Raw genomic sequence first — 9,331 nt, 5'->3', positions numbered from 1 at the left:
TTTAGTGGGTACTTATTCTTGACTCCAGTGAATGAAGTCTATAATTGGAAAGTCACTTTGCTTCTTGGGGCCTTAATCTCCCTACCCTATAGGTTTTGATGGGGTCTACATTGGCAGGATTTTCAGTAAGCTTCTACGAGCCTTAGAAATTAGACAAAGTGCTTCAGGCCATGTATGTTTCCCTGTCTCACTTTAAAACTCACCTTGTGCCAGGCGGTGGTGGCGCACACCTTTAATCCCAGCACTCAGGAGGCAAAGCCAGGAGGATCTCTGTGAGTTCGAGGCCAGCCTGGTCTACAGAGCGAGATCCAGGACAGGCTCCAAAACTACATGGAGAAACTCTGTCTCGAAAAACCAAAAAAAATGAAAAAAAAAAAAAACTCACCTTGCTAATAACAAAACTATACAAAAGCAGCCAGCATGCCTTTAATCCCAGCATTTGGGAGGCAGAGGCAGGCAAATCTCTATGAGTTTGAGGCCAACCTGCTCTGCAGAGCGAGATCCAGGACAGCCAGAGCTGTTACATAGAGAAATCCTGTTTCGAAAACAAAACAAAAACAAAACAAAACAAACAAACAAAATCCCAAACTCTACAAAAACACAATAAAAGAGTCAGCAGCGATCCATGGAACACTTACTCTGGTGCAGGCTCTGGGCTAAACCTTTATCTTGTCTGACTTCAGGAGAGTTAGGGGGAGCCCCATCTACAGATAAGGAAGCTGAAACCACAAAGGGGGGATGACTTATCCAAGGTCACATAACTGAGTGGTTGAGCGCCCTATAGAAGAGTAGCACCCCACAGTCCTAGGGGACACTTAACCTTAGCCACTTCAATTCAATAAAACCTGTAAGGCTGGGGCAGGCCCTCTGCATACTGACTTCTAACTCCTTCAGGAAGCTGAAATGGTGGGGTCTGGCTAAGGTACCTACAGACAGAGGAACAGGCCAAGGACCCCATAGACAGACGCAGGACCGGGACTTTAGCCTTAGTCTCCTGTAACATCCTGTGTGGTCTCAGGCAAGGGTTACCCAGGCCTTGCTCTCTTCATCCGTGGCATGAGTGGGAATATCTGATGTACCCCAGGAGCAGGCCCTTAATTAGACAGAAGCTAGGTCTCTTGGCTAGCCATTTGCAATCCCCTCTACTGTGGACACTGCCTGGGTCACCCCCATGGGGCCTGGGAGAGGCTCCTTGCCAAGAGTACAGAGGCAAGAGACGCTGCAGGCGGCTGCTCCGGCTCCCACAGCACAGCTGAGGAGGGGAGAGAGGTGGAAAAGAGGGGGTCGTAGCCCTGCTCCTCCACACCCTCACTCTGTCACCACGCCTCATGACCACTGACATCATCTTGTAGGCAAGCTGAGCTACCTATCTGAGGTCACACAATAAAGGGGTGCTGAGGGGCTACGTAGAACCTAGGCATCGCTGCCTCTGAAGCCAGCAGGTCTTTGTCCTGATATCTGGGAAGTGTGGCCTTCCCAGACTGAGGGGATGTGGCTGGGCCACCTGACCTACAGAATGGCTTTGAGCACTCCTTTCTGAGCCTCGGAGTCTTCAGGGCTGCTCTGACTTGGCAGGTTGTCCTGAGCATTGAACAGGCTGAACAGCCTGATCTAACATCCACTATCTACTGCTCACCTAACACCTACTCACCATCACTCTCTAGGCTACCCAGGATTTGCTTCTTGTGGGAAGCATCCTCGGGCTCTCTGAGCATGTCTGCCCTCATGTCTTCCTGGTTATGTTCACACTTTATCAGTAATCTGGGGTTGAGATGGAGCATCAGGCTGGGGCTTGGCACCTGGGCAGGGATGGTGAGAGGGGCAGGGCAAACAGACATTTTACCTGGAGGAGGTATCATTAAGCCGGCGCCCACTTAAACACAGAGGGCTTAGCTAGGCGTTATATCTCAGGCAAAGCAAATGCCATGTGCAAAGGCCCAGAGGAAAGACTTTGTGGGGTCTGTGTATCCATCTTCCTGGAGTTTGGAGGCTGACAGAGGAGGAAGGAGAGGCTAGGTCACATGGGTGAATGGCAGGTCAGAACTTTGGACCTCGCTCTAAGAGGTCCAGGATCAGTCCCGGGGCCAAGGAGTGAGTCCTGAATGCTTTATAAGAGGATCACATAGCTGCTATGAAGAGATAAGATTGTCAGGGCTGAGGGAGGCCGTCTTTTGAGTAGAGGGGACTGCAAAATGGTCAGACAAGAGACCCAAGGCTCTGCAGTGTGGCAGAGGTGAGGACCGATGAATGACTAGAGAAGTCAGGTGAGGATACTGAAACAGGAGGATGACAGAGCTTTGTACAAGCTCCTACAGTGAGTGGGGGCTGGGACAAAGGACCGATCAGTACAGGCCTACTGCTATCTGGCTAGCGCCTGGGAACCCGCGACACCAGTGCCTTCTGACTCGGAGAAGGCTCAGCCTAAGGAGGAAAGGTCATCTTGTGTTTCTCAGGGCTGTAACTCTACCATGAATGTGTGGCACCCCCATGGGGGCTGAGACTGGGCTGGCACTGGCCTTCTTGAATATCTGGGGGAGGGAGAAACATTCTTGGGGCTTCTGGAGGACTCCAGTGTCTGATATGGATGGTGTGGAAGGGGAAGTTTGGAGACACAAGACGGCAGGTGGAGTGCTTCCACAATCTCTATTCCTGCTAATTTCCCCGTTCTTAGGCACCTGCTGGCACCTCAATCCACACGCATGAACTCACTCTTACTGCAGCCCTAGAGCCAGCACTGGGACCCACAGATCCCTCTGTATTCCCTCCTCAACTTTCTGGCCTCCAAATAGCACCCCTCCCCCATCCCGGCCAGCCTCAATCCACACCCAGGGATCTATCCTCCCATTCTACCAAGCCAGCAGGGTTGGTCTGGGAACATGAAGGAGCTAGGGCAGACCTCAGCATGAACTTCCCAAGCTTCTAGGTTATAAAACCTGAGGACAAATTAAAAGTCTAATTCATCTTTTCCTCAGAGCTTTCGGCTGGGTCCCATATCTCCTTTGCACCTGGAAACTCCTGTGATCCTGGGCCTGGTACCCGTGGCTGAGGCCTCATTTTCAAAGCACACTTTAAGAAAACCTGGTATGGCTGGATGTCAGAGGCCAGCTGAGTTCCTACCCTATATGTGGCCTGCTTGAGAACTTAAATTCTGTACTCCAGTCCTTGACCCAAATTCTACCCCATATCCAGAAATTATAGCCTTCTCCTGGCACCCCATTTGCCCTGCAGTCATAGGTCCTGGGGTGCCAGCCTGAGTACTGACTTTTTTTTTTTTTTTTAACCTCAAGGGCGCACAATTCCTCCTGTCCAAGCCTGTTCAACAACCTGGCTGCCTGCCTAGCCACTGTGGCCAAGATGGCCACAGCCTATGCCCACAAAAAGCTGTGGGCAGAAGTTTGGCCCAGACCTGTGAAGGTGGTGGGTTGGGGTTGGGTGGGCAGCTGGAGGATGGGACTCATCCTACACTGTGGAGGCGCCTCCCTTGCCAGCTACTGCCTACCACAAGCTGCTGGGATTGGCAAATGGGGCAAGTCTCTGCCAGGGGAGGTCTGGGGCAGAGGGATGGACAAGCCCAGCTGCTTGTTTCTAGTGCTGGACACAGGGCTGGGCTCTCTGTGGCTAATGTTAATTTAGTCTCGAGGCAGCCCCAGGGCCTGTGAATCTTACAGCTGAGGAATATGAGGCTGAGAGAGGGTTGGCACTTGCTCCAGGTCACACAGCCAGCCAATGTGCTGACTGCATACTGGTTCTTCCCAGCCTGGGGCCTCTGCCCAGGGGCTATGCTTCAGGAGAGGCCCTGGGCAGGATGTAGTGGGGGACGGACCGGCTCATGAGGAGTAAAGGCTGCAGAAGGGCCATTTGTGCGGGGCCTTGTTGGATGCCAAGAGCTGGATGGAAAGACATTCCAGGAGCAAAACACCAACTGAGCACTGCGGAGCCTGGGAAGTGGAGAGAGAGAGCAGGGCTTGTCAGAAGTGCCCCAGGGCCTCTCTACCTCCGGAGGACTCTGGAGGACTTGACTGTAGGCTGCTGGGTCGGGCTCTGCTGGTCCAACTGGCCCAACCACTTCTCTTGGGCACTACCCACTGCCTCTGCACAGAGCCCTGCCAGGAGATGCCAAGTGAAGTCTGCCAGGGACCTCAATTCCACTTCCCACTTTCAAGGCAAGGATAAAGAGGTCCTGAGCCCCAGGCTTCGCTGTTCAGTCTGGAAGAGCAGAGGGCAGAGTCACTTCCTTCTAAAAAGGGATGTGGGTAGACTGCCGGGGAGATCTGTGCAATGCTACTTTCTTCTTTAAATGGGCCTGTTTCGTTTGCTTTAAAGGACACATCCCTTTTTCCACCAAAGCAGCCAACCGTCTTTGCTTGTTTTTTCAGGTTTCTGTAGTTCTCCCTGCCTATCGGTCATCTCCAGCTTTGGGTCCTCACCAGGCTGGGTCCTTACCAGCAAGGCAGTGCCCGGGCAGGTGTCAGTACCTAGGCAGCCTCCAGGTGGCTATGTGACCCAGGAATAGAGCTGGGTCTTTTATAGTCTGGCCAGAATCACATGGAGGGCTGGCACCTCCCCTCCTTGCTGGGAAATACTTCCTTAGGGCAGGGAGGGCTCAAGGCTGCAGGTCTGTGCATAGCAGTGCACAGCACCAGTGCCCAGCACCAGCGCAGCAAGGGGCGTGTGTGTGTGTGTGTGTGTGTGTGTGTGTGTGTGTGTGTGCGCGCGCGCGCGCGCAAGTGGTGGTGGTGTGATAGAGGCCGGGGTGGGAGGGTGAAGGGTAGGGGTGTGGTATGGTGCGGGGGGTGGGGGATGGGGGTGGGGGGGTGGGGTGGTGGTGGTGGTGGTGGTGGGTTCTGTTGTAGGTGAGGGCTGTGTGGCCTGCGTCTCTGGAGGGATTGTCTATAGCCCTTGGCCCCTCCAAAGACCTTCTTTCATCCCAGGCTATCTCATCCCCTGTCCTCAGTTTCCTGTCAGCCACCAAATGCTCAATGAGCCATCGTCTGCAGAGGAACTGAGGCAACCACACAAGAGCAAGCGAGGGGCTGGTGAAGCCATCCCCGCCCCACTCTCCTGGCCCTCACCCTCTGTGGGTAGGCACACTAGTGTCAGCCCCAGCAGAGGCAAATTGAGTGGATTCTGGGCAACCAGTACAGAAGACCAGGATGTTCCTTGCAGTCTCTAGCTGTCATTGGTGACTAGCCCCAGCTCCACTCCCATCCCTGCCGCCCCCAGGTCCCCCTGTGAGGAACCGGGACAGAGGAGCCTACTCAGGAGACGACCTGGCCAGAACTGTGCTAGGGTCAGTGCTGGGCTGCACCCACACGAGCCACAGGAAAGCCTTGTGCTGTTCTGTCCCCCAGAAGTTTCCCCGTTTGTCCCCAGGAGTTCCTCAAGTTTCACCTAACAAACTTATAGAAGAGGAATCTCGGAGAGGATTAGCTCAGCCTTGCTGACTGTGTGTTAACAGTTGGAACCAACCCAGATTGAGCTTGCTCCTCTGGTCTCAGAAGCTCCGTCTCAACCAGCAGATGTCATTATTAGCATCTGCATTCCGCAGATGCGGAAGCCTACGCGTAGTAAGATCACGGGTCCAGGGCAGAGTGAGGCAATAACTTTTCAACACTCCTCTGCCATATGGCACTACCCGTAAGACCTTCCTAGTCTGGCTTTGCTTGTCCTTCACCTAGTGCCAGAGGCTGAAACCTCTGTGGCAGCCTTGGTGGCCTGAGGCATAGGCATGTCCCAAGTACCCTTCCCATCTCACTACCCCCAACAAAACCCTGCCAGGCTCCGCTGTCCCCAGCAGCTGCCCATTCAATATATCATTCCTGCTGCCTGTGTTTCCTGTCCCAGAAACATGAGTCCACTTTCTCTTGAGTAGGCCAGTGCTCTGGGTATGGCGGAGATGGCTGCCCTGGCAGCCAAGGCTTCCGGGCTGGAATAATGAATGGCACAGGCAGAAACAGCAAATGGCACTGAATATAGGACAAGAACTAACTGCTGACCGAGATGAAGTGGGAGACACTGTCCCATCTTCAGCTGGTGGGCCTCAGGGACAATGGGTGGTCTTTTCACCTTGCTCCTTTGGATCCTAGACTTCCCCTTCAGAGGTCTTAGGACCCTATTTTGCTCATGGTTTTGGATAGTGCCAGGGTAGCAAGAATCTTGGTCCTCTCCTCTGGACAAACCCTCCAGAGAACCACAGAGGAACAGCCCTGGGTGGTTACCGCTCAGTTCCACCCACATCTGGTCCCTTGGCTTTTCCTTAACCTGGAGAAGGAGGAGTGAAGAGGAGGAAGGGGGCAGGTGGAAGGGGGAGGCTTTGAGCCCAGCCTTGATGGAGGATTTATACCCACATCATGAGAGACAATCCAGGACCGAGAGCCTGTAACTTAGCACAATGGCCATTCCCATAACCCTGAATATAGAAACCAAGTCCTTAGCAGACATCCACCCTGGCTGAGACTGTATTCTCTCTCTCTCTCTCTCTCTCTCTCTCTCTCTCTCTCTCTCTCTCTCTCTCTCTGTCTCCACATCCTCTTTCGTATGTGAGAACTTAGGTTGAGAGAGGTGTGGTCATGATGATACAGTCAGGATCATAGAGTCAGCATGTGATAAAATTTCCTTCGAGGCCTCAGTAGGCCCTTATTAGGTTGGTTAGGGACAGCTCATCTGGACCCTGCCCCGGACTACCCAGTGTTGTACCCAGTTCCACAATGCAGGGATCCTAAGCCAACCTGGGCCTGAAGTCCCTGACTTCAGCACAAGCCTGTCTTCTCTAAGGCCCTTGGGCCGGTCTCTGGAGAGAAGCCCACCTGCATTCGGAACATGGCCAGATCAGTCTTAGCCTCTCTCCATCTCATTATATCACAGTTCCCCTTGCTGGTCACCGAAGATGCCATTAATAGTGGTCCTCACTTCTTGGGTGCTTGAGGACCATACACAAAGTTCACATCCAGCACCTAGACAGAGCCCAACACTGGGCAGTGTGGTCCCATTCAGGCCCCCCCCAACTCCCCCACCCCGTTATCAATCACCATTATTTCTCACCTCCCTTTTCCAAGGCAGAAAGCATCAGGTAGGAGGAAAGGGCTGGTGGCCGGCCCTCCCACTGTGGTCCCTGGCACAGAGGCAGGTCCGTTGTTGATGTTGAGGGGCGAGGCTGGGTTGGCTGCTATGGTTCTGGAGGAGGAGCCAGATAGGGTGAAACCCGATTCCAGGTGGGCAAAGGTCACCTGAAGCTTACCTTGCACGCCCTTCCCTTCAGCCCAACCCCAGGGGAGCTAAATACGCCCCTAAGCTCAAGGAAAGGCCGCGGATAACAACTGGGCATCAAGGAGGAGGAGCATGAGAGGAGACACAGTCAAGACAGGTAGAGAGGTGTCGGGAGAGAATAACGCAGCGTAGTCAAAAGCCTGATGTGAGCAGAAAGGTGGCTCTATTTCCGGAAGGAATCCAATTTGGCCAGAGTCAGCTCTGATGGAAGGGGGGCAGTTATCAGGGCTGGGGACCTAAATGCTAATTTCCAAACTGGGCCTGCCTCTCTTTCAGGGTAGAGGGACCCGGAACCTTCCTCTGTCTACAGCAGAGTGCCTAGCCCAGTGCCCACCATACATTTACAATAGGGTTTGGAGACCTACATCTTCGCCAGGTTCCCCTATCCCGGGAAGTCTCAGGCCTCCACGGAGGGCGGAGGGCACTTCTCATGAGCATCCGATGGCTGGTCCCCCAGAAGGAGGTCAGGGACCTCAGCATCCCAGAACCCTCCTTTAGCCTCCTGGGAGAGGTCATCTTTTATTTTGTTTCTTGAGATAGTGTCTTACATGCCCAGGCTGGCCTCCACCTGCTACGTAGCGAAGGCTGACCTGGACTCCCCTCCTGCCTCTTGAGTCCTGGAGTACCATTCTGATCCTCCATCTGTGGTTTACTCTGTGGTGGGGATCAAACACAGGGCTTTCTGCAAGCTAGACAAACACCCTATCATCCGACTTACAGGACCAGCCCGGGAAGTCATTTCTTTGAGTGAGTATAATGTAACATCTTAGTGCTCTGGGCTTTGGGGACAGAAAAATGGACTCCCTGGCTCCCAACGGTGCTCAGACTTTGGGCCCAGGGGACCCTTAATGAACGAACGAACGAATGAATGAGTTACGGCTGATGATCGAGTTCCACTTCTGGAAAGAAAGCTTATGCGCTTGATTGAGGCGAGGGGAGCTCTGGATCGTGGGCACAGGGGAGACTGCGGAAGATGGGGACAGAGGCAATTCCCAGAACTGTCTGAGGAGCAGCGCCGCCGATTCAGACTGGCTCGAGCCTCTCGCCCTGGAGACCTCCCAGCTCCTTCTCTCGGGCAGGGCTGGGATCGGCAGGCCTGGCGGTGGGCACCGAGCCCGTCCCTTCGCCGCCCGGCTCAAGCCAGCAGGAAGAGGAGTGAGGCCAGGCGAGGCGGGCCAGCTGGCCAGTGGGGAGTCCCGGGCGTGGGCGCGAGTAGTTGGGGAACCCCCGCCGGTGCCTCCCAGGCTCCATTGTGTGCGCTGTGCCCCCCACCTCGGCCTCAGAGTCCTCCTCTATAAAATAGTCCCCTGAGATGGGACTGGCAGGCGAGGCGCGACGAGAGCCCGGGAAGGCTGGGAGATCAGGGGACTGAGACCAGCACTCAAAGAGGCTGAGCCGGGCCGGACCCCCCGCTCTCGTGGGCGGAGCTTCGAAGGGGCGGGCGCCCGTGGGGCGGGTCCTGAGCGAGGGCGGGGCCGGGGCCGGCACCTGGGTGAGGTCGCGCAGCCCCGCCCCCTCGCACTTCCGTGTGCCGCGGCGCCAGAGCAGGAGGCGGCGGCCGCGGGATCCCGCGAGCGGCCCCTGGACATCTACCCTCCGTGCCGGGACCCGGGCGGTCCCCCCTGGCCGCCGGGCCCGTCCTGATCAGTCCGGTGCTGACCTCCCCGTCCACGCGCATCGAGGAGAGCCGCGCCACGAGACAGACCCCGGCCCGCCGGGACCCCTGGCGCCTGGCCCTGCGTCGGGAGGTGAGTGTGAGCTGGGCCCGGGCGCGGGGTCCGAGCTAACTCCAGGGCGCAGCGGCCTTTCCCCCTCTTCTCTCTCCGGTGGCCTCCTTCCCCCTCTTCTTTCCCCGGTTCCCGGTTCTGAAACTGAGAAACTGAGCCACGAGCAGCCAAAGTCCCGCCGAGCACGGAGACCCGCCGGTGCCTCGGTCCCCTGGTTGGTCTGACCCTCCCTTCGACGGCGGGAGCCCAGGCCCTACTGCTGCCGGCGTCTTTCCCCTCCTGGGTGTCTTCGGCCCCACCGAGGGTCCGTGCGATCGTCCGGAATCTCACTGGGGCCC

The 9,331-nt window shown here is 55.7% G+C and overlaps 1 protein-coding gene across 2 annotated transcripts in view; it reads left to right on the top strand.

The window, feature by feature from the left end:
* Window positions 1-8,783: 8,783 nt before the first annotated feature.
* Window positions 8,784-9,331, top strand: part of Prkcd (protein kinase C delta) — a 31,750-nt gene continuing 31,202 nt past the window's right edge. The window contains exon 1 of one of the 2 annotated variants that reach the window (XM_042284507.2): window positions 8,784-9,014. The gene's annotated coding sequence lies outside the window, so the exon portion shown is untranslated. The remainder of the gene's footprint in view (window positions 9,015-9,331) is intronic. The other variant, XM_006981498.4, reaches the window with a different exon arrangement.

The sequence above is a fragment of the Peromyscus maniculatus genome, chromosome 9 (assembly GCF_049852395.1).
Source record: "Peromyscus maniculatus bairdii isolate BWxNUB_F1_BW_parent chromosome 9, HU_Pman_BW_mat_3.1, whole genome shotgun sequence".
Lineage (NCBI taxonomy): Eukaryota > Metazoa > Chordata > Mammalia > Rodentia > Cricetidae > Peromyscus > Peromyscus maniculatus.
Note: the sequence above shows the minus strand (reverse complement) of the source record. Positions and strands in the feature narration are given on the sequence as shown.